Source organism: Bombina bombina, chromosome 1 (genome assembly GCF_027579735.1).
Source record: "Bombina bombina isolate aBomBom1 chromosome 1, aBomBom1.pri, whole genome shotgun sequence".
Classification (NCBI taxonomy): domain Eukaryota; kingdom Metazoa; phylum Chordata; class Amphibia; order Anura; family Bombinatoridae; genus Bombina; species Bombina bombina.
In genome coordinates, this window is record NC_069499.1 from 570,290,389 (window position 1) to 570,315,493 (window position 25,105).

Below are 25,105 nucleotides of genomic sequence, written 5' to 3' on the forward strand. Positions count from 1 at the left end.
GTATGGAGTATGGGGAGTATTTAGGCAAGGTTTTTTATATGTTGTATGCATGTCTGAGGAATGTTCATGTTTGATTAAAAATTGTCAATCACTGGCCGGGCCATATTAAGGATTTGCTCTGTAGTGTGCCAGTTATGGGAGCTTAAAGGAACACTGAACACAATTTTTTTCTTTCGTGATTCAGATAGAACATGCAATTTAAACAACTTTCTAATTTACTCCTATTATCAATTTTTCTTCGTTCTCATGCTTTCTTTATTTAAAAAAGAAGGCATCTAAGCTATTTTTTGGTTCAGGACCATGGAAAGCACTTGTTTATTGGTAGGTGAATTTACCCACCAATCAGCAAGAACAACACAGTGTGTTCACCAAAAATGGGCCGGTATCTAATCTTACATTCTTGCATTTCAAATAAAGATACCAAGAGAATGAAAAGAATTTGATAATAGGAGTAAATTAGAAAGTTGCTTAAAATTTCATACTCTATCTGAATCACGATAGAAAAAAAATTGAGTTCAGTGGCCCTTTAACTCTGTCTTTAGCACCTTTGAGGGATGTTTAAACACATACAGTTGCTACCAAGCAATGGATTAGAACATTTTGTTATTGCACATGCGTGTGTGGAGTGGATGCTTTAAGAGAGTGTTAATGTCATGGCATAAGCCTATACTGAAGATATTTGCCAAGTTCTTTTCTACTATGAGGGATACATCATGTTTAGGGAAATATGACCATTTTTAACCTGTGAAGCGCTTTGACAAGTATGCCATGTTTTAAGCGTTTGCATCATCAAGAACAATGTCGTATAAAATGCATAACAAAAGTGTACAGGGCATCCTGTTATTGGTTTACAGAGACCTACGTTTATATATATGCAAGGCTCTTTTCATGACAACTGCTACTGTAGCTTTTTGGGGATAGTTTTGAATTTACTGGGATAACAATGCTTTAATACATTTCCATATTGATCGCAGATTAGAACCAGATGCACCCAGCAATAATTGTAGTTTTATAATTTGCAATTAAATGGTTTTTATATACCATATTTAACCGATCAGACACTACAACTTAAAGAGACTTTCTCCAACTATTGAATGATTATTAATTGTGAATTAATTCAGTGCACATAAAGCAAATTAAGCCTACAGACATATTAAAATAAGCCCAGAAAGAGAATCATGTTCAGCAAAAGTAAAAGGATACACAGCAGGGTGATCAATTGCAAGAGAAATAAATAAATAAATACATGTTTAAGTATCAACAACCTTTTAATACTCTTATTGTGCCATGTGTGGGGAAAAGGTATAATTATAACATGTTAAAACGCTGTACTAATCCCCTGGATTTTTAATTATAAAAGTAATTAAAGCACAGCACTGCACCCTCCTCTGATGCTATATGGAAGAGGCACAAGCAGAGAGACGGTATGTATATCCACCTGTTCGTCGCCCTCCCCACCACGACTCTCTGTCCCCTTCTCTGCTGCATCAGTCACGCAGACATAGCACTGAAGAGCTGAGAACACCAGGGGAGCTGCCTGTGTAATCCTTCCACTTGTAGAAAGTAATTATTTCTGGATGCATAATGGAACACTTTGGTTCAGAGGGGTTATATAAAGTGGTGTATTAATCATATAAGAGACAACAGTCAAAGGCAGCATAAGCCTCTCCGAGTCATGTTTATCATGCACAATAGCCTTAGTCTGTAGCACAGAATTAGAGAGTAAGTTCTGAAGGCGATAAGTGAATCTTAGTTAACCCTAGGGAAAAAGGAATTAAAGTATTAATGTTTAATTTTTCTTGCATGCACAGGTCTGTGTTTTGCATGATGCCAGTAACATAAAAGTGGTATATCCAGTACAGTTGCTTATGTATAAAACATGCTGTTATTTCAAAAGTTGCAATGCTCCTGTGTCTGCACAGATACATATGGCCTGGATACGTTGTGCAAGGTTTTGGTAGCATTTCACTGCATCTCTACGTTGGGCACTAATGCCTGCGGATTTAATAACATCTGAGATTGTATTGTTGGGTTTTTTCCTTTACAGTGTTTCACTGTGGATTCATTCAATATTAAAGACTATTCCAGGTTTCCACAGTGACAGTTCTAGGAGAGTTCTATAGTAAGTAACCACAATCAGTGTTGTATGATCTTCCTAGATCTATAGCTGACTGCTGCTGTGCCTCTAGGGTCATATAATCAAAAGCAACAGCAGCCTTTAAACTAAAGGGTGTGAAATAAAGGTGCTAAGGGAAGTTGTGAATTATTACAATAACAGCAGAGAAGTAGGAAAAGAGGGGGAATGTGATAGTGAGAGGATGGGACTGAGACAAGGTAAGCAAAAATGGGAGATTGGGAATAAAGGGGCATTATACTTGCTATATACCTGCATTCTATGGGGCCTATTTATTATTGTGTGAGTGGACATGATCCGATATTGCGGATCATGTCTGCTGCACATCGATAAATGCCGACAGCATATGCAATGCAATGCCGCCCCCTGCAGATTTCGCGGCCAATCGAGGGGATGTCTGTCCGCCGCATCAGAGCAGACAGACAGGTTATAACTTCTTTGACTGCTTCATAACTTCCTTTTCCGGCGAGCCTATCAAGCTCCATACAGAGCTTGATAAATATGCCCCTACGTGTTTATTTGTTATTATTGTTCTACTTTATTTACAAAGCGCCAAAAAATTCTGCAGTGCTGACGATGGGTACAAATGATGAGAGTCCATATTATCATGGTCCATATAGAGGATAATAGGGCATCCTAGGTATGTACAATCCCTATTTACTTTGCCTGCATACAGTGGTATAGATTGTATAGTATACAATGTACGTTTATATTTTTATGTGTTGGATTACTCATATTATAGTATCTCTCTGTATGACACCTCCCTCTTTATATGGCATTACTGGCTATAAATATTTGCCATCTCAGGTTAAAGCTTTTGACTCATTAATTAGATATGCTGGTTTATTTAAAGGATTACTTTCCTTTTTTTTTTTTAAGTCTAAAACGGAACATAGATTTTGCATATAAAATATGATATGAATGTAAAGTACCTTCTTATTGTTTGTAACGAAGCACCCTTTTGCCTTAAAAGTATATTTTATTTTATGGCCATGACATCACTTCATCCAGCCCATAAATGTGGGCCGTCTAAGGGCTAACAAACTCGCCAATCATATCTCTTGATTTTGCATATAACTTACGTATATTATTGGCATTCAATGCATGCGCAATAACATTTCCTTTCTCTCGCATGCGCGCATTGGGGCATTCAAGCCAAGATGATAGCTGACAGGACGATGACATTGACTGCGCAGCGAAGCCTATGATGTTGCGCTAACTCGCGCATGCGCAATGCGTTTCGGAGTCGCCATGTTCCAACTGCAGTTGTCAGCCCGGATTGGGAATCCGTAACTAAGTATGTTTGGAAAAATTAATTATTTCAAAATTATATATTGTTTAAACGATTCATATTTAATATAGCATCCCCATTACAAAAATGTTTATTTACAAGTATACTTGTGTGAGATACCCATTACAAATCTGACTACAGTGTCCCTTTAAGGAATGTTTTTAGATTTACTTTCAGTGTTTTATAGTTTTATAGTCAATGTCCCCCAGAACACTTTTAGGAAGCTACATTCGAAAACATGAGACACAAAATAAGAATGAGCAACCCCTTAAAGAAACTGAATATATCAGAAAAGAATGATGTCTACAGCATCCCCTATAAAAAAAAAACAGAATGCCCAAAATACATCAAACTACAGATCATAAACATGTCCCTAGCAAGTCATATGCTAGAATAGTCAGGAACACAAGTTGTTAAAACTAGATATTCACAATGTGGCCTTGATACAGAGAGAGGTATCTACATAAAAAGAAAGTCTTACAGAGGAACTGGAACATGTATCCTTTATGGAGAGTCATTTCCATCCTTAGTGAATTTAGTACATTGAATTTATGGAGAGTCCTTTCCATCCTTAGTGAATTTAGTACAGTGTGTGGCTCTTGAACTTCTATGTGTAACCATTTTATCTACTTTTATTTTTTTTTAAACATCTGTATAACTTTATTTGGAACATAGTTAGGGAGAATTGAAGAACACTTTGAAATAGCTTGTAAACCTTAGTATGTATTATTATTAAAACTGTATTTACAAGCTTAGTTTTCGGTAAAGAGAGGTACATATAGTATATAGAACCAAAGTGGTTCATAAGCTTGCAATGCATCCCATAGAAAGATGGCAGCAAAACAATCATTGGGCCAATAGAAAAAGACGGTTACCTGCTTCGTGGAAAGAAGGGTAATGAATAGCATTATGTGATTATGTCACCCTGCCAGAAATGTTACCTTAGAAACAGCATCATTGTGAGATATAGAATGGAAAATTCAATCTGAAATTAGTTCAGTAGTTTTAGTATAAATTGCTTGTATTGTGGGCCTGTGAGGTTTGTAAGGTTTTTTTTCCTTAATGCTATTCTGTTCATCTCTCTCTTGAATAGGAGTGAAGACAATCTATTTACTAACACACATTATGTCATTACAGTCATTAGGGATCCATTAGTAGGTGGTAAGGGGCACAAAAATGAGGCTCCATTGGCAAATTACTTTCCTGAGCTCAGAATTTATTACAGGGTTAACCAATGCTTTACAGCAGAAGCATCATATCTGTGCTTCCTATCTAAGCATTCCCTTGTGAATTTAGATCTGCAGACTTGATGTTAGTCTATGATATATTTCACATTATCAACCTTTGAGATCTTATAAGTAGAGATGAATTGCTCACTACTTCTAAGCTGTACAAGTTTGCTCTTAAAGGGCATTGTATGATCTGTTCATTAAAATGCAATAAAACTAAGGCAGTTAAAAAAGAGGACAGGAGAACTAAGGCATTAGCACTTTACATTTCACTGACAAGATGTTAAGGTCAATTTGTGCTTTTAAAGCAGCAATTTCTGTCGCTGTCATCACTGACCATTACAATATTTTGGTAGAATTTTTAATATTAAGTAAAACAATGTATGTATCTAACAAGACTGTACGACCATTTAAAAACTATGTAAATGTTTGTAATTAGTATAGGGCTATAAAAATACTCTCTGGTAAAGAAGGAACAAGGAACCTGCAAAACGCGTAAGGAATCCTTTACAGATCTTCTTACCAGTTATTGAACTTGAAGTCATGAGCTCACTAAGGCTCCAGTTTCTCCCCTGTTTTGACGCATGAAAATAACATTTTGCTTTCAATCAGACACATTTTGTATATTTGTTCTGTTTTATACATAATTCATTAAGTTTGAGTTAAGTGTGACATATAAGGGGGTTATTTATTTTAGTTTCAACAAATGGTATTACACTACTTGTGTTTCAACCTTTTTGTTTCCCTCTACTTCTCCTCAAGCTTCTGTGGCTAAAAGAGTTCACAACCTCTCTGCATCCTCCAAAAGGCAAGAAGTGGACAAAGGCTTATTGAAAGAACAACATGAAGTATAGGCCGGAGGTGGCACTTACCTCATATTGATTGACGTAATTTCCCTGGGAGATTCTTTCTCACTTTTTTTTTAGTTTATAGATTTATTATATTGAGGATTAACTTTCCCTGGGAAATATTCACAACTGTGGTGCCTGTTCCATGCTTTTTTTATTATTTTAATTGTATTTCTGGGAAGTGCACACTCTTTTGGAAGTATAGGCTGCTATTTGCATTGCCATCTTATATTCCAATTATATGTGCCTGTTTTTTTGTATTATTATTTTTTTTAGACTGTAAATTTATTTTGGAAACTGGATCATACATTTAGAAACTGGAGCATTATTTGTGGAATATTAGAATCATTTAATACTTTAGGGTCCTATTTTAGTAGGTAAATTGCTTTGTGGATATTTTTTTGTTTTGCGCTAATTACACATCTTGCCAAATTCCTTTGGCATTATACTTTTTTGCTGTATTGTTTTGGACCACATTCCAGCAATTTAAACCTTTTATATTAATTTAAAAAAAAAATGTTTTATATCCCATTTCAATCGAAGGTTATACTGTCCAATTTCACAAGGCTTTACAAAAGAAGGTGGATTGTGGTTATGTCTACTGCGGTACCAAGTCGAATTGCCTCCTATAAAGAAGTTATGTGGAGAGAGGAGTTTGGCCACTGAAAAAGAATTGATGCACATGTGGTATTAATGTATTCATAACGTTGTTACAATATGCTTGTATGATACTTTACTACAACATTATAAAAATGTTCCAATTACAGTGTATTTTATGTCCTGAAAGTTTTGTCCTGGCAACAGATCTAGTATGGACCACAGATTGATTGTTTTTTTGGCCCTTTTATGATGTTTCAGTCCATAAGAAGCACAGCCGTCTGAACTAGGTGTGCAATATAACTGAAGCATCAGCAGGACCGTCTTTAACACAGGGCAAAAGGGGCAGCTGCCCTGGGCCCAGTCTCTGTTGAGGGGCCCAAGAGTCCTAAAAATTTTTTTTTATTTTTTTTATGGTTCATACCAGACTGCTGATGTGACATGGGGAACACACACATTCAGTCCTAATACTGTCACAGTTCAAAGTACTCTGCTTATATTTTTTTTAAAAACTGTGCCAGACCATGCCGTTGTCATGTGACATGCCAAGCTAGTGCCATGTGCTGTTTTAGATGTGATTCCTTGACAAAGCATACCTGCGAAACGTACGTCGGAACTGAACTGTTCTATATTGAGTTTTATCACGTCTCTACACTAGCCAGGACACCTGGGGGCTTAGCGCTACTGTCTTGCTACTAAAGAGGTTTTGGTTTCGGCGGTCACACTCCTGCTGATCCATTTACCTCTTTGCAAGTTTGGCGATTTGAAGCATTTATTACAGCATATCTGCTTTTGTACCCTTACATTGTGGTGTTATCAAGGCTTATGTGACGCTTTTATAGATTTTAAAATAAATTGTATCCCAAGTTTGCCTAGTGTACTGTTTTCCCCATCAGTATAAAGTGGGAGTGCGCATATCCTTGAGCTTAGTGGAAAGCTCCAACAAATGTGATTAGTCATTTGTTACAAAACAACTACTTCCTCAAAGTGCCATTACAGATTCACACTATGTTTGCAATTTTCTGTTTTCCTTTTTATATGGGATCTCACTGAGGAATGCTAACAAGCTGAAAAACTCATCCAGAGGACACAGACATATCCTTTATTCAGAACTTTATTTGGTTTTCCTTTTATGATTTTTGTTATCACATTTATTTCACATTTTTTTTTTCTTTGTGATATTGGTATATTTATTGTAACCTAATACTGTCACAGTTCAAAGTACTCTGCTTATATTTTTTTTAAAAACTGTGCCAGACCGTGCCGTTGTCATGTGACATGCCAAGCTAGTGCCATGTGCTGTTTTAGATGTGCACTGTGCAGCACTGAATGCAAAGCCCTAACTCGGCATCCAGCCATTTCCCACTGCATCAGAAAAGGTCCTACTGGGGTTACCACTGTTACCAGGTAACTGCTCTGGTGGTGGGGATTGTTTCTGGGTAGGGCTGACTGTAGGCTCATGCAGCAGAAAGCTGGAGCGGCAGGCACATGAGGATTTGAGCATCTGTGCAGCTGCATACACTGCTCTCTTCAGTCTAGAGGCTGTGTGTCTCATCTCACACTGTATCCATGCAGCCTTGCACAGACAGCATCCAGTCTACCGGTCCCCTTAGCCCTGCTCTTTCTGCTGTGGCCCTAAGATGAACTAACTGAAGTTTGTTAGGGGAATAGTGCTTTGTAGAAAGGTGTCAGTGGGAAGAATAAGTGAGTGCACACACGCCCCTCCCCATGCAGCATTGTCTAGTTCAGGGTAAGAGGGAACTTGTTCCTAGCAAAGAAGCGACATGTGCTGGTGTGGCTGATGTATAGCGTCATGCTGATACTTCACACATTATGTAAGGTTTATTTTTTATAGTTTTTATTTTTTCACTGTCTCAGATTTTACAGCTTCCCATAGTAGTTCTGCTGTTCCAGGTCAGTAAACTTATATTTGTCTGCACCTCCATGCTTCCTCTTTACCTTGCTTTGCTCCTGTTGGCTGCCCTAAATCTCTTTAACCAGCTAACCGTCTCACCAGAATCACATTCAAAAGAATATTAAATGAATCCACAGTGGAGAAATTTATATATTTATTTACTCATACTGCTTAGGTCCAGTTGTCACATATTGCAATTTTTTTTTTTTTTTAAATGATTAGCCCAGCAGTGGATGATCCACCGCTGGGCTAATAAAAAAAAAAAAATTTTATTTAGTTGTTTTTTGGATGTTGAGGTGGAGAGCGAAATTGCATGGGGTGTGGGGGGGGGGCCCAAGAAATTTTTTGCCCAGGGTCCAATCAATATTAAAGACGGCCCTGAGCATCAGGTTTTCTTACTTTTAGATTAGGGTAATATGCAATTAACTTCAACAACCAGGATTTTTCGGCAAGCGTTTTTTCAGTGAATATCAAGGAATGAAAATATGTGTGTCCAAAGCAAATGTAAAATATGACAGCTGACTTGTTATTGATGATGACATGTGACATTTGTGCAATTAAATATTTTATATCAATTTTTTATATACTTTTTTTTATCATAACCATTGAATAAAACAATAATCAAAATAAATTAGATCTAATAACAAATACAATTGCTCAGATTAGTACCATAATTCTCAATTGTCTGTGGGTTTAAATGTATAATCATATTTTATAGAGAAAAAAAATAATGGATAAATATCATTTCAAACAGATAGTAAATAATACAATATATAATTATCCTTCAACTATAAGATACATAGAGCACTATATTATATCTTCTTAGCTTCAGACCATAAAAAAGACAAATAAATTGTATTATCCAAACAAATCAAGAGTAAAAGGAAACACTCTCACCTCAACCCCCAACTAACAACTCTCATAATCTCTGCCCACAGTCAAATACTATTTACTCCCTTCATGTCAACATACTCCTACATATGCCCTAAGAACTGTATCCTGACTTCCATAAAAAGGAAAAAAATGGGAAGTGAGCATTGTATAGGTAGCTTCTGAATAGGTTTAACCATTTTTTAATATAGTTTCTAAGTTTGGTTTTGGAGGGATTGGACATGTTGACCTGTTCTATAATAGTTTGCATTTGGATTTCTTTAGTAAGTTTAAAAGTTGTTTCTTTCTTTTTTTTCCCAATATCTTAAAAATCATTTGTCTGTAACATAGAATTACGGTGTTAATAAATCTCTCATCTATCTCGTTATTATCCCTTTCATATACAAAGAATATTCTTTTATTTTTAAACAAATTTATATTATAATATTATGTTAAGCCAGTAGTTGACTTTGATACAAAAACTTTTTATCTTGGGATAGTCCCATAAAATATGGAATAAATCAGCCCCAAGTAAGCTACTTTGAAGCACAAACAGTTTGGACTTTTTTATAACATTTATTCATCTTAGCAACGGTTACATAATAGGGGCAAGTTTAGTGTGGGATTCATACCACAACTCAGATAAAGAGGCTTTAACCCCTTAACAACCACGACGTACCCTGTACATCGCTAGTCTCTCAATGGGGATTGCTTTTTAATAGCACGTTCTCGCCGCCGGCGCTATTCCAGGATGCCTGCAGGAGGGAGGGAGGTCATAACAGAGCAGTCGTGTCACTCATGGCGAACAAATACTATTATGGTCTGAAAAAACATTCACAACCAGCGACGTACAGGGTACTTTGTGGTCGTTAAGGGGTTAAGTAGCCTGGAAAACTATTCTGTAAATGCTTCTATGCCAGTAACATTTTTTTGCCAGTCATTTGTTAATTTAATTTTATATCAGTTTGTGTAATCTTAACATCTTACTGTTGTAATTATGCTTTTGAAAATCATCTAAACAATTGTAATCATAAATGAACAAGATAAGAAAATTAGTAGTATACAAGATTCATACGGCTAGATTTAGAGTTTTGTCGGTAACGACCCGCGTAGCTAACACTGTTTTTTTCCCCCCGCACCTTTTAAATACCGCTGGTATTTAGAGTTCACAGAAGGGCTGCGTTAGGCTCCAAAAAGGGAGCGTACAGGCATATTTACCGCCACTGCAATTCTTAATACCAGCGGTGCTTACGGACGCGGCCAGCTTGTGCACGATTCCCCCGATAGGAAACAATGGGGCCATTTGAGCTGAAAAAAAAAAAAGCAGCGTTCAGCTCCTAACGCAAGCCCCATTGTTTCCTATGGGGAAACACTTCCTAAGTCTGCACCTAACACCCTAACATGTACCCTGAGTCTAAACACCCCTAGCCTTACACTTATTAACCCCTAATTCTGCTGCCCCCCGCTATCGCTGACCCCTGCATATATTTTTTTAACCCCTAATCTGCCACTCCGTATACCGCGGCCACCTACGTTATCCCTATGTACCCCTAATCTGCTGCCCCTAACACCGCCGACCCCTATATTATATTTATTAACCCCTAATCTGGCGCCCCCAACGTCGCCGCCACATACCTACAATTATTAACCCCTAATCTGCCGACCGGACCTCACCGCTACTATAACAAAGTTATTAACCCCTAATCCGCCTCACTCCCGCCTCAATAACCCTATAATAAATAGTATTAACCCCTAATCTGCCCTCTCTAACATCGCCGACACCTAACTTCAAGTATTAACCCCTAATCTGCCGACCGGACCTCACCGCTACTCTAATAAATGTATTAACCCCTAAAGCTAAGTCTAACCCTAACACCCCCCTAAATTAAATATAATTTTTATCTAACGAAATAAATTAACTCTTATTAAATAAAATATTCCTATTTAAAGCTAAATACTTACCTGTAAAATAAATCCTAATATAGCTACAATATAAATTATAATTATATTGTATCTATTTTAGGATTAATATTTATTTTACAGGTAACTTTGTTTTTATTTTAACCAGGTACAATAGCTATTAAATAGTTATTAACTATTTAATAGCTACCTAGTTAAAATAATACAAAATACCTGTAAAATAAATCCTAACCTAAGTTACAATTAAACCTAACACTACACTATCAATAAATTAATTAAATAAAATACCTACAAATAAATACAAATAAATAAACTAACTAAAGTACAAAAAATAAAAAAGAACTAAGTTACAAAAAATGAAAAAATTATTTACAAACATTAGAAAAAGATTACAACAATTTTAAGCTAATTACACCTACTCTAAGTCCCCTAATAAAATAACAAACCCCCCCAAAATAAAAAAATGCCCCACCCTATTCTAAAATAAAAATAGAAAAGATTCCATCAGCCAATCAGAATTTTCCTACCTTAATTCCGATTGGCTGATAGAATCCTATCAGCCAATCGGAATTCGAGGGACGCCATCTTGGATGACGTCATTTAAAGGAACCGTCATTCGGGGAGTAGGCGTCGGTAGAAGAGGATGGATCCGCGTCAGCTGGAAGAAGATGGCTCCGCTCCGGATGGATGAAGATAGAAGATGCGGCTTGGATGAAGATGTCTACCGGTCCGGCTGTCCTCTTCTGCCCGGATAGGATGAAGACTTCTGCCCGATGATGGACCTCTTCAGCCGCCGCTTGGATCAAGACTTCAGCCCGATGATGGACCTCTTCAGCCCGATGATGGATCTCTTCAGCCCCCGCTTGGGCTTGGATGAAGACTTCGGAGGCTCTTCTGGACCGATCGGTGATACACGGCGTGGTGAAGATAAGGTAGGAAGATCTTCAGGGGCTTAGTGTTAGGTTTATTTAAGGGGGGTTTGGGTTAGATTTGAGGTATGTGGGTGGTGGGTTGTAATGTTGGGGGGGTATTGTATGTTTTTTTTACAGGCAAAAGAGCTGAATTCTTTGGGGCATGCCCCGCAAAAGGCCCTTTTAAGGGCTGGTAAGGTAAAAGAGCTTTTCTATTTTTATTTTAGAATAGGGTAGGGATTTTTTTTATTTTGGGGGGCTTTGTTATTTTATTAGGGGGCTTAGAGTAGGTGTAATTAGCTTAAAATTGTTGTAATCTTTTTCTAATGTTTGTAAATAATTTTTTTATTTTTTGTAACTTAGTTCTTTTTTATTTTTTGTACTTTAGTTAGTTTATTTAATAGTATTTATTAGTAGGTATTTTATGTAATTAATTTATTGATAGTGTAGTGTTAGGTTTAATTGTAACTTAGGTTAGGATTTATTTTACAGGTAATTTTGTAATTATTTTAACTAGGTAGCTATTAAATAGTTATTAACTATTTAATAGCTATTGTACCTGGTTAAAATAAATACAAAGTTGCCTGTAAAATAAATATAAATCCTAAAATAGCTACAATATAATTATAATTTATATTGTAGCTATATTAGGATTTATTTTACAGGTAAGTATTTAGCTTTAAATAGGAATCATTTATTTAATAAGAGTTAATTTATTTAGTTAGATAAAAATTATATTTAACTTAGGGGGGTGTTAGGGTTAGACTTAGCTTTAGGGGGTTAATACATTTATTAGAGTAGCGGCGAGGTCCAGTCGGCAGATTAGGGGTTAATACTTGAAGTTAGGTGTCGGCGATGTTAGGGAGGGCAGATTAGGGGTTAATACTATTTATTATAGGGTTATTGAGGTGGGAGTGAGGCGGATTAGGGGTTAATACATTTATTATAGTAGCAGTGAGGTCCGGTCGGCAGATTAGGGGTTAATAATTGTAGGTAGGTGGCGGCGACGTTGGGGGTGGCAGATCAGGGGTTAATAAATATAATATAGGGGTCAGCGGTGTTAGGGGCAGCAGATTAGGGGTACATAGGGATAACGTAGGTTGCGGCGGTGTGCGGTCGGCAGATTAGGGGTTAAAAAACTTTAATAGAGTGGCGGCGGTGTGGGGGGGGGCCTCGGTTTAGGGGTACATAGGTAGTTTATGGGTGTTAGTGTACTTTAGAGCACAGTAGTTAAGAGCTTTATGAACTGGCATTAGCCCATAAAGCTCTTAACTCCTGACTTTTTGCTGCGGCTGAAGTCTTGTCATTAGATTTCTAACGCTCACTTCAGCCAAGACTCTAAATACCGGCGTTAGAAAGATCCCATTGAAAAGATAGGATACGCAAATGGCGTAGGGGGATCTGCGGTATGGAAAAGTTGCGGCTGCAAAGTGAGCGTTAGACCCTTACCTATAAAGACTCTAAATACCAGCGGTAGCCCAAAACCAGCGTTAGGAGCCCCTGGTTTTGACGGCTAACGCCAAACTCTAAATCTAGGTGATAGTTTAAAAGAGTGATTTGAAATATATTTACAATTTTTCTTATGGCAGAAATCAATGGTGTTTATTAATACATGAAATGAGCAATAGAATATGTGGAATTTAAACTTTAACCCCTTCATGCCAGGAGCAAGTGCTGAAGAGCAGAACAAAGTTCTGATGTAAACACAAGCTTGAAAAATAAAAACACTCTGCTATCACGTGATTTCAATTCCCAGATCAGATCATTAGGATTTTCCATTGCCTAAAAGTAGGTGGGGTGCAGGTTGCCAAAAATGTAGGACGTTCCATGCGTTAATGGCGTTAAAGCCCAGTGCTATTAGTATGGTATTACTGCATCTATGGATTAAAGAAGCTGCACCAACATCCAGGATACAGTATTTGGAACAGACCTAAAAGTGATTGACGCTGCTAAATTATATAAATCCAAGAACCATGTAAGATTGTGTGTGAAAGGTGCTTTGAGGAATACTGTTGGTAAGTGTTCTTACTGAAATGTACTTTAAGAGTTTTTGCGGTGCTGAGTTTAATTTTTTTTTAAAACTATGAGGTAATCAATTTGAATAGTCCTAAATTTGAAACCCCCCCACAAAAATCCATTCAAACCACATTCCATGTATTGTATAATGGACTGAAACAGAATAGTTTCAACAAAATAGTTTTGTTTCCTGTTTAAAATAAAGGGAGGTTGCAAATGTAGAGGATGAGCACAGGGATAAAGGGTTTAAATGGAATAACACAAATACCTCCGACTTAAAGGGCCATAATATCCAAATGTTTAAACACTTAAACATGATGCAGCAAAGCTGTAAAAAGCTGACTATAAAATATCACCTGAACATCTCTATGTAAAAAAGAAAAGAAAATGTATTCTTACCTGATAAATTTGTTTCTTTTACGATACAATGAGTCCACGGATTTCATCCTTACTTGTGGGATATCGCCTCCTGGTCAGCAGGAGGAGGCAAAGAGCACCACAGCAGAGCTGTATAAATAGCTCCTCCCTTCCCTCCCAACCCAGTCATTCGACCAAAGTTAAGAAGAGAAAGGAAAAGCCAAGGTGCAGAGGTGATTGAAGTTTAACAAAATGAAAGACCTGTCTTATAAAAAAAAAAACAGGGTAGGCCGTGGACTCATCGTATCGTAAAAGAAACAAATTTATCAGGTAAGAATAAATTTCCTTTTCTTTTACAAGATACGATGAGTCCACGGATTTCATCCTTACTTGTGGGATACAATACCAAAGCTATAGTATACGGATGAAATGGGAGGGACAAGACAGGGAACCTAAACGGAAGGCACCACTGCTTCAAGAACTTTCCTCCCAAAAACAGCAGTATCAAATTTGGAAAATTTGGAAAAAGTGTGAAGAGACGACCAAGTTGCAGCTTTGCAAATCTGTTCAACAGAAGCGTCATTTTTAAATGCCCATGAGGAAGCCACAGCCCTAGTGGAATGAGCCGTAATACATTCAGGAGGCTGCTGTCCAGCAGTTTCATATGCAAAACGGATGACACTCATCAGCCAAAAAGAAAGAGAGGTAGCCGTAGCTTTCTGACCCCTACGCTTCCCTGAAAAAACGACAAACAAGGAAGACGATTGACGAAACTCTTTAGTCGCCTGTAAGTAGAACTTCAAAGCACGCACCACGTCCAAATTATGTAATAGACACTTCTTCGCAGAAGAAGGATTAGGACACAAGGAAGGAACAACAATTTCCTGATTAATATTCTTATTTGAAACAACCTTAGGAAGAAAACCAGGTTTGGTACGTAACACTACCTTATCTGAATGAAAAATAAGATAAGGAGATTCACATTGTAATGCCGAAAGCTCAGATACTCTGCGAGCAGAAGAAATAGCAACCAAAAACAAAATTTTCCAAGATAATAACTTAATAACTATGGAATGCATAGGTTCAAACGGAACCCTCTGAAGAAGAACTAAATTCAAACTCCAAGGAGGAGCAATTGGTCTAAATACAGGTCTGATTCTAGTCAGAGCCTGAGAAAAAGATTGGACATCTGGAACATCTGCCAGACGCTTGTGCAACAAAACACATAAAGCAGAAATCTGTCCCTTCAAGGAACTTGCTGACAACCCTTTCTCCAATCCTTCTTGGAGAAAAGACAAAATCCTGGGAATCCTAACCCTACTCCATGAGTAGCCCTTGGATTCACACCAATAAAGATATTTACGCCATATCTTATGGTAAATTTTTCTAGTAACAGGCTTACGCGCCTGAATCAAGGTATCTATAACCGAATCAGAAAACCCACGCTTAGATAAAATCAAGCGTTCAATCTCCAAGCAGTCAGTCGCAGAGAAATTAGATTCGGATGATGAAAGTGACCCTGAATGAGAAGGTCTTTCCTCAATGGAAACTTCCACGGTCGCTGAGATGACATGTCCACCAGATCGGCATACCAAATCCTGCGAGGCCACGCCAGGGCGATGAGGATCACCAACGCCCTCTCCTGTTTGACTCGAGCAATCACCCGGGGAAGAAGAGCAAACGAAGGGAATACATAAGCTAGGCTGAAAGACCAAGGCACTGCCAAGGCATCAGCTCGGCCTGAGGATCCCTGGACCTGGACCCATATCTAGGAAGCTTGGCATTCTGACGAGATGCCATGAGATCCAACTCCGGCCTGCCCCATCTGAGAATCAGAGATATAATGGAGATATATAAAACAGCGCTTGGACTTAAAACACTTTAGCCTCTCTCTGTAAACCCCCTTCCTGGTCAACGAATTTTTAAGATAATAAGTAGTTGAGAGTGGCGCTATTGAAAGCTAAAAAGTGTTAAAAACTAAGAGACCAAACATAAATATCAGAGGATATGAATACAATCACAAGTTATAAAATACAATCACAGATTATAATCACAAAATATAAAAAAATCAATCACAGGATATATAAAATATTTATATCTTGTGATTAATTTTTTATATATCCTGTGATTGATTTTTTATATTTTGTGATTATAATCTGTGATTGTATTTTATAACTATATATCCTCTGATATTTATGTGAATAGAATCTATCTATTTTTATCAATTCAATTTGATATGTCCTAAGTAAATACTATGGCCTAGATTTGGAGTTCGGCGGTAAAAGGGCTGTTAACGCTCCGCGGGTTTTTTTCTGGCCGCACCATAAATTTAACTCTGGTATCGAGAGTTCAAACAAATGCTGCGTTAGGCTCCAAAAAAGGAGCGTAGAGCATATTTACCGCAAATGCAACTCTCGATACCAGAGTTGCTTACGGACGCGGCCGGCATCAAAAACGTGCTCGTGCACGATTCTCCCATAGGAAACAATGGGGCAGTTTGAGCTGAAAAAAAACCTAACACCTGCAAAAAAGCAGCGTTCAGCTCTTAACGCAGCCCCATTGTTTCCTATGGGGAAACACTTCCTACGTCTGCACCTAACACTCTAACATGTACCCCCGAGTCTAAACACCCCTAACCTTACACTTATTAACCCCTAATCTGCCGCCCCCCGCTATCGCTGACCCCTGCATTACACTTTTAACCCCTAATCTGCCGCTCCGTAAACCGCCGCCACCTACGTTATCCCTATGTACCCCTAATCTGCTGCCCTAACATCGCCGACCCCTATGTTATATTTATTAACCCCTAATCTGCCCCCCACAACGTCGCCGACACCTGCCTACACTTATTAACCCCTAATCTGCCGAGCGGACCTGAGCGCTACTATAATAAAGTTATTAACCCCTAATCCGCCTCACTAACCCTATCATAAATAGTATTAACCCCTAATCTGCCCTCCCTAACATCGCCGACACCTACCTTCAATTATTAACCCCTAATCTGCCGACCGGAGCTCACCGCTATTCTAATAAATGTATTAACCCCTAAAGCTAAGTCTAACCCTAACACTAACACCCCCCTAAGTTAAATATAATTTTTATCTAACGAAATAAATTAACTCTTATTAAATAAATGATTCCTATTTAAAGCTAAATACTTACCTGTAAAATAAATCCTAATATAGCTACAATATAAATTATAATTATATTATAGCTATTTTAGGATTAATATTTATTTTACAGGCAACTTTGTAATTATTTTAACCAGGTACAATAGCTATTAAATAGTTAAGAACTATTTAATAGTTACCTAGTTAAAATAATTACAAATTTACCTGTAAAATAAATCCTAACCTAAGATATAATTAAACCTAACACTACCCTATCAATAAAATAATTAAATAAACTACCTACAATTACCTACAATTAACCTAACACTACACTATCAATAAATTAATTAAACACAATTGCTACAAATAAATAAAATTAAATAAACTATCTAAAGTACAAAAAATAAAAAAGAACTAAGTTACAGAAAATAATAAAATATTTACAAACATAAGAAAAATATTACAACAATTTTAAACTAATTACACCTACTCTAAGCCCCCTAATAAAATAACAAAGCCCCCCAAAATAAAAAATTCCCTACCCTATTCTAAAATACAAATATTACAAGCTCTTTTACCTTACCAGCCCTGAACAGGGCCCTTTGCGGGGCATGCCCCAAGAATTTCAGCTCTTTTGCCTGTAAAAAAAAACATACAATACCCCCCCCCCAACATTACAACCCACCACCCACATACCCCTAATCTAACCCAAACCCCCCTTAAATAAACCTAACACTACCCCCCTGATGATCTTCCTACCTTGTCTTCACCATGCCAGGTTCACCGATCCGTCCTGGCTCCAAGATCTTCATCCAACCCAAGCGGGGGCTAGACATCCACTGAAGAAGTCCAGAAGAGGGTCCAAAGTCTTCCTCCTATCCGGCAAGAAGAGGACATCCGGACCGGCAAACATCTTCTCCAAGCGGCATCTTCTATCTTCTTCCATCCGATGACGACCGGCTCCATCTTGAAGACCTCCAGCGCGGATCCATCCTCTTCTTCCGACGACTAGACGACGAATGACGGTTCCTTTAAGGGACGTCATCCAAGATGGCGTCCCTCGAATTCCGATTGGCTGATAGGATTCTATCAGCCAATCGGAATTAAGGTAGGAATTTTCTGATTGGCTGATGGAATCAGCCAATCAGAATATAGTTCAATCCGATTGGCTGATCCAATCAGCCAATCAGATTGAGCTCGCATTCTATTGGCTGATCGGAACAGGTAACTATTAAATAGTTCTTAACTATTTAATAGCTATTGTACCTGGTTAAAATAATTACAAAGTTGCCTGTAAAATAAATATTAATCCTAAAATAGCTATAATATAATTATAATTTATATTGTAGCTATATTAGGATGTATTTTACAGGTAAGTATTTAGCTTTAAATAGGAATTATTTATTTAATAAGAGTTAATTTATTTCGTTAGATAAAAATTATATTTAACTTAGGGGGGTGTTAGTGTTAGGGTTAGACTTAGCTTTAGGGGTTAATACATTTATTAGAATAGCGGTGAGCTCCGGTCGGCAGATTAGGGGTTAATAATTGAAGGTAGGTGTCGGCGATGTTAGGGAGGGCAGATTAGGGGTTAATACTATTTATGATAGGGTTAGTGAGGCGGATTAGGGGTTAATAACTTTATTATAGTAGCGCTCAGGTCCGCTCGGCAGATTAGGGGTTAATAAGTGTAGGTAGGTGTCGGCGACGTTGTGGGGGGCAGATTAGGGGTTAATAAATATAACATAGGGGTCGGCGATGTTAGGGGTAGCAGATTAGGGGTACATAGGGATAACGTAGGTGGCGGCGATTTGCGGTCGGAAGATTAGGGGTTAATTATTTTAAGTAGCTTGCGGCGACGTTGTGGGGGGCAAGTTAGGGGTTAATAGATATAATACAGGGGTCGGCGGTGTTAGGGGCAGCAGATTAGGGGTACATAAGTATAACGTAGGTGGCGGTCGGCAGATTAGGGGTTAAAAATTTTAATCGAGTGGCGGCGATGTGGGGGGGACCTCGGTTTTAGGGGTACATAGGTAGTTTTATGGGTGTTAGTGTACTTTAGGGTACAGTAGTTAAGAGCTTTATAAACCGGCGTTAGCCAGAAAGCTCTTAACTCCTGCTATTTTCAGGCGGCTGGAATCTTGTCGTTAGAGCTCTAACGCTCACTGCAGAAACGACTCTAAATACCGGCGTTAGGAAGATCCCATTGAAAAGATAGGCTACGCAAATGGCGTAGGGGGATCTGCGGTATGGAAAAGTCGCGGCTGTAAAGTGAGCGTTAGACCCTTTAATCACTGACTCCAAATACCAGCGGGCGCCCAAAACCAGCGTTAGGAGCCTCTAACGCTGGTTTTGACGGCTACCGCCGAACTCTAAATCTAGGCCTAAGCATTTAATTATTTCAGTGTTTGATTCATTTTCTCACACGTATAGAAAACACCATATTACAGCCACCCAACTCCAAAATAGATAACAGAACATTGAGAATATACATTTTTAAATTAGGAACATATTATATAAATTGTATCACATATTTTATACGGAGTATCACATATTTGTTCAGTTGGAAAGAAATCCTTATGGTCTAAATTCTAGCCCAGTTTTATTTAATAGCGGTATTGTCCACAAATCATAGCTATACGCTTATCCAGTTATAGCTTTGCCCATAGTATTTACAAACAGATATATTGTTAAAACGCTACACATCCCAAATTTTTTTTTATTTTTGATATTTGGGCTCTTAGTTTTTAACACTTTTTAGCATTCAATAGCGCCACTCTCAACTACTTACCATCTGAGAATCAGGCTGGAAAATACCTCCGGATAGAGTTCCCACTCCCCCGGATGAAAAGTCTGTATGCTCAGAAAATCTGCTTCCCAGTTTTCCACCCCTGGGATGTAGATCGACGACAGATGGCAAGAGTTAGACTCCGCCCACTGTATTATCTTGGCTACTTCTGTCATCGCTAAGGAACTCCTTGTTCCTCCCTGACGATTGATGTAAGCAACGGTCGTTATGTTGTCCAACCTGACAAACTGGGCTGAAGCCAACTGAGGCCAAGCCTGAAGAGCATTGTATATTGCTCTCAACTCTAGAATATTGATGGGAAGGAGAGACTCTACCTGGGTCCACACACCCTGAGCTCTTAGACAGTTCCAGACTGCTCCCCATCCTACCAGGCTGGCATCCGTTGTCACTATCACCCACGAAGGTCTGCGGAAGCAGGTCCCCTGGGATAGATGATCCAGCGACAACCACCATAGAAGAGAGTTCCTTGTCTCCTTATCTAGATATATTTGAGGAGACAAATTTGTATAATCTCCATTCCACTACCTGAGCATGCTTAGTTGCAGAGCCTGAGATGAAAACGAGAAAACAGAACAATGTCCATTGCCGCCACCATCAATCCGATCACCTCCATGCACTGAGCCACTGATGGACAAGGATTGGAGTGAATTGACCGACAAGTAGTTAGAATCTTTAACTTTCTGACCTCCGTCAGAAAAATCTTCATTGAGACAGAGTCGATTACGGTTCCCAGAAAGGGTACTCTTGTCTGAGGAACTAACAAACTCTTTTTCAGGTTGACCTTCCACCCATGGGTCCTTAGGAAGGAAAGTACGATGTCGGTATGGGACTTTGCAAGATGAAATGACGATGCCTGAATCAGAATGTCGTCCAGATAAGGCGACACTGCGATGCCTCACGGCCGTAGAACCGCCAACAAGGACCCCAGAACCTTCGTGAAAATTCTGGGCACCATGGCCAGACCGAAAGGAAGAGCCACAAATTGATAATGTTTGTCCAGAAAGGCAAACCTTAGGAACTTGTGATGATCTCTGTGGATAGGAACATGAAGGTATGCATCCTTTAAATCCACCATTGACATAAATTGACCTTCTTGAATCAAAGGAAGAATGGTACGGATAGTTTCCATCTTGAAAGATGGAACTCTGAGAAACTTGTTTAGACTCTTGAGATCTAAGATCGGTCTGAAGGTTCCCTCCTTTTTGGGAACTACAAACAGATTTGAATAAAACCCCTTTCCCTGTTCCTGAATAGGAATGGGACAGATGACTCCCATGGAGGAGAGGTCTCTTACACAGCGTAAGAACGCCTCTCTCTTTATCTGGTCTACAGACAATCGAGAAAGAAGAAACCTTCCTCTGGGGGGAGAATTTCTGAATTCCAGCTGGTAACCCTGAGACACTATCTCTATTGCTCAGGGATCCTGAACATCTCTCATCCAAGCTTGGATGAAGAAAGACAGTCTGCCCCCTACTAGATCCGGTCCCGGATCAGGGGCCAACCCTTCATGCTGATTTGGAAGCGGCAGAAGGCTTCTTGGATTATTTACCCTTGTTCCAAGGCTGAGTCGGTCTCCAAGTAGACTTGGTTTGTGAATAGTTACCTTCCTGCTTAGAGGAAGAGGAAGGGGGAATTCCCTTGAAGTTTCGAAAGGAACGAAAATTACTTTGACGACCTCTCTGTTTGGATTTCTTATCTTGAGGGAGGAGATGACCCTTACCTCCCGTAATGTCAGAAATAATTTCTTTCAATTCAGGTCCAAACAGGGTCTTCCCCTTGTATGGAATAGCCAAAAGCTTAGACTTAGATGACACATCTGCGGACCAAGATTTTAATCATAAAGCTCTGCGAGCTAAAATGGAAAATCCTGAACTTTTAGCCACTAATTTGGTAATCTGAAAAGAAGCATCAGTAATAAAAGAATTAGCTAACTTAAGAGCTTTAATTCTATCTTGTATTTCTTCTAAAGAAGTCTCAGATTTAAGAGACTCTTCCAAAGCATCAAACCAATAAGCAGCCACAGTCGTAACTGTAAAAATGCAGGCCGCCGGTTGCAATAGCAACCCCTGATGAACATATATTTTTTAAGCAGACCCTCCAATTTCTTATCCATAAGGTCCTTAAAAGCACAACTATCCTCGATAGGAATAGTAGTTAGTTTAGCCAAGGTTGAAATAGCACCCTCCACCCTAGGGACCATCTGCCAGGAGTCCCTAATGGCATCAGCATTAGGGTACATCTTCTTGAAAACAGGAGAAGGGGAGAAAGAAATACCCGGTCTCTCCCATTCCTTAGCAATAATTTCCGAAGTTCTCCTAGGAACTGGAAATACATCCGAATAAGAAGGAACCTCTAAGTATCTGTCCAACTTACTCAATTTCTCTGGAGGAACCACAATTGAATCACAGTCATCCAGAGTCACCAAAACCTCCCTCAATAACAGGCGGAGGTGTTCAAGTTTAAACCTGCAGGAAACCGCATCTGGATCCATTAGAGGTAAGCCACTTCCTGAGTCAGAAAGTTCCCCCTTGGATAGAACCTCCATACCCTCCAATTCAGAGCCCTGGGAGGGTACATCTGAGATCACCATTAAAGCATCAGAAGCTGTATGGACCATGAGGTTATCCTTCCTACTGCGTTTGCCTTGGAGTACCGGAAAAGCAGATAACGCCTCAGAAAGGGTAGATGACATGACCGCAGCAATATCCTGCAGAGTGATTAGAGCAGAAGCTGTAGAGGAACTTGGTACCGCTTGAGCGGGCGTTAAGGGCTGTGACGCTTGGGGAGAAAGTTGCGGCATACTCAGTCTCATCAGTCTGAGAAACATCCGCCTTAGATATACTTTTATTAAAGAAAATCTGCTCTCTAAACTGTAATGCCCTCTCAGTACATGAGGGACAAAAAGTTACAAGGGGTTCCACATTGGAATTTAAACACATAGAACATGTACTGTCTTGAAGGTCATCCATGACCAAAGATAAGCAAAAGCAATATTGGTCGTGGTATTCAAAACATAAATAACATACAATCAGCCTAATATAACTGACAACAAAAACTTTGAAAAAACGAGTGTACTGTGCCTTTAAAAAATAAAGTTGTCCAAATTTTACTGCTTAACACTCGCTAATGTAAAACAGAGAAGAAACTATGGTTTTACTCTTGTTTTTCTTATAAAAATATACTCTCTGAATGTGAGTAATGCCTTAGGGACAGAAATCGGTTTTACTCTTGTGCACACTTGCACCACTGAGGCGCCTACCTGTCCCCACGAGTCAACCACTATCACTTTGTTTGCCCATGCCTAAGACCGCTTGTGGTATTTCTGAAACAAGCGGACTTAGGAAACACCGAAGCCTCAAGGTATACTGCCGATCGTCCTGAATCCAGAATAACAACTGCGTGGCTAAGCATGCCCTTCGTGGGCGGCAAACTAACTCGATCCGGTTAAGTAATAAACAGCATGTTAGAAAGACTAATGCCAGACAGGAAAAAACAAACAATGTGTCCCCTTAAAGTGTACTGCCTATTATTGGCAAATGTTATGGCAGAATCCACCGGAGTAATAACTCCAGGAAACCGATGCCCAGCGTCAAGCCCACACTCCATCCAACCGGGCTAATTAACATAAAGAGCCCACGGGAATTACGGCTGAATCTCTGAATTCCAGCTCACATAACAAATAGGGGAATACCCATGCATGTAAGTCTTTGTGCAAGTTGATTACCCCTTACTTGTTATAGTGAATAAAGGCCAGTCTGTTCTGAGCTACTTAAACCCCCAGAATCAAAAGACTGCACATACCTCAAAGCTGAGCGACAAAGAGAATGAAAATCACCCCACTTCCCATTGCTTAAAAGCCACCTGTAGCTCTACTCTAGAGGCTGACAAGGAATACAGCTACACCCTGAATAAAATAGCAATCACTGGTACCATTTTAAAAACAATAAACTTTTGATTGAAGAATCTAAACTAACACCTCACTTTGCCTCTTCCTATCACTAACACAGGCAAAGAGAATGACTGGGTTGGGAGGGAAGGGAGGAGCTATTTATACAGCTCTGCTGTGGTGCTCTTTGCCTCCTACTGCTGACCAGGAGGCGATATCCCACAAGTAAGGATGAAATCCGTGGACTCATCGAATCTTGTAAAAGAAAGATATTTTACCTCAAAAGTTCCTCAGTAGTCGCATCACATTGTAAAGGATTTCTAAGCAGCATATTAGTATGTCTGTCCCAAGACAGCTGAAGGGATGAGCCTTGTGCACTCTCATGTTATTTCCCTATTCAGTTTAGAGAAGTTTACAATGAAATTTCATGAGTTAAGTCAAATTTCATGAGATCACAGTAAAAGAGTTCATGACCTCAACACTGCTGATGCTGATTGGCTGCTGTTCATTTCTTAATTTTTCACTTACTCACTTACTCTGCTGAGCTGAGAAGATTGTGAGGTAAAATATCTTCCTTTTTTACATAGAGATTCTCAGGTGATATTTTCCTGTCAGCTTTTTACAGTTATACTGCATCAGTTTCAAGTGATTTAGCATATGAGTATTATGTCCCTTTAAGTAGAAAGTCTCTGGTAGCACTAAGTTCATAAATGGATGTGGCCTAATGTTCAGATCATCTAAATTTGATGAACATTTTGTTGGCTCCTGGTAGCTCTTAAAGAGAACAATGAATAGGCGGATGGAAAATATTTACAAATCGCAAAGACAGAATCAAACTAGCTGATGGAATAGCTTGTAGACATGAGCCAGGAAGCAAACAGTCTATTTTTAAAAGCTGTTTAAAGAAAAAACATAATTAACAATGCTAATTATCTGCCACGAGGAAGGAGTGCATTCTAAGAAGGTGAAATGAGGATATTTCTATATTTTTTGGGCAAACACAATCAGTAGTGAGCAGACGTTTAATTTCTTGAATGTAAAGGTGATATCCTGTACACAGTTCTGTCTGATTCTAGGAAAGTGATATTTGCAAGTACAATACAAAATCACTAACCAAAGGTTTTGTCCTATTCATGAACAAATTCATTCCCAGAGGTAATATCACACAATACGTTGCAGCCCAAACTGACACCCAGTAAGTCAGACTTATAA

At 38.8% G+C, this 25,105-nt stretch overlaps 1 protein-coding gene across 3 annotated transcripts in view; it reads right to left on the bottom strand.

Moving 5' to 3' along the window:
* ERBB4 (erb-b2 receptor tyrosine kinase 4) overlaps positions 1 to 25,105 on the bottom strand; it is a 1,322,334-nt gene that overhangs the window by 195,737 nt on the left and 1,101,492 nt on the right. The gene's annotated exons all lie outside the window — the stretch shown is intronic.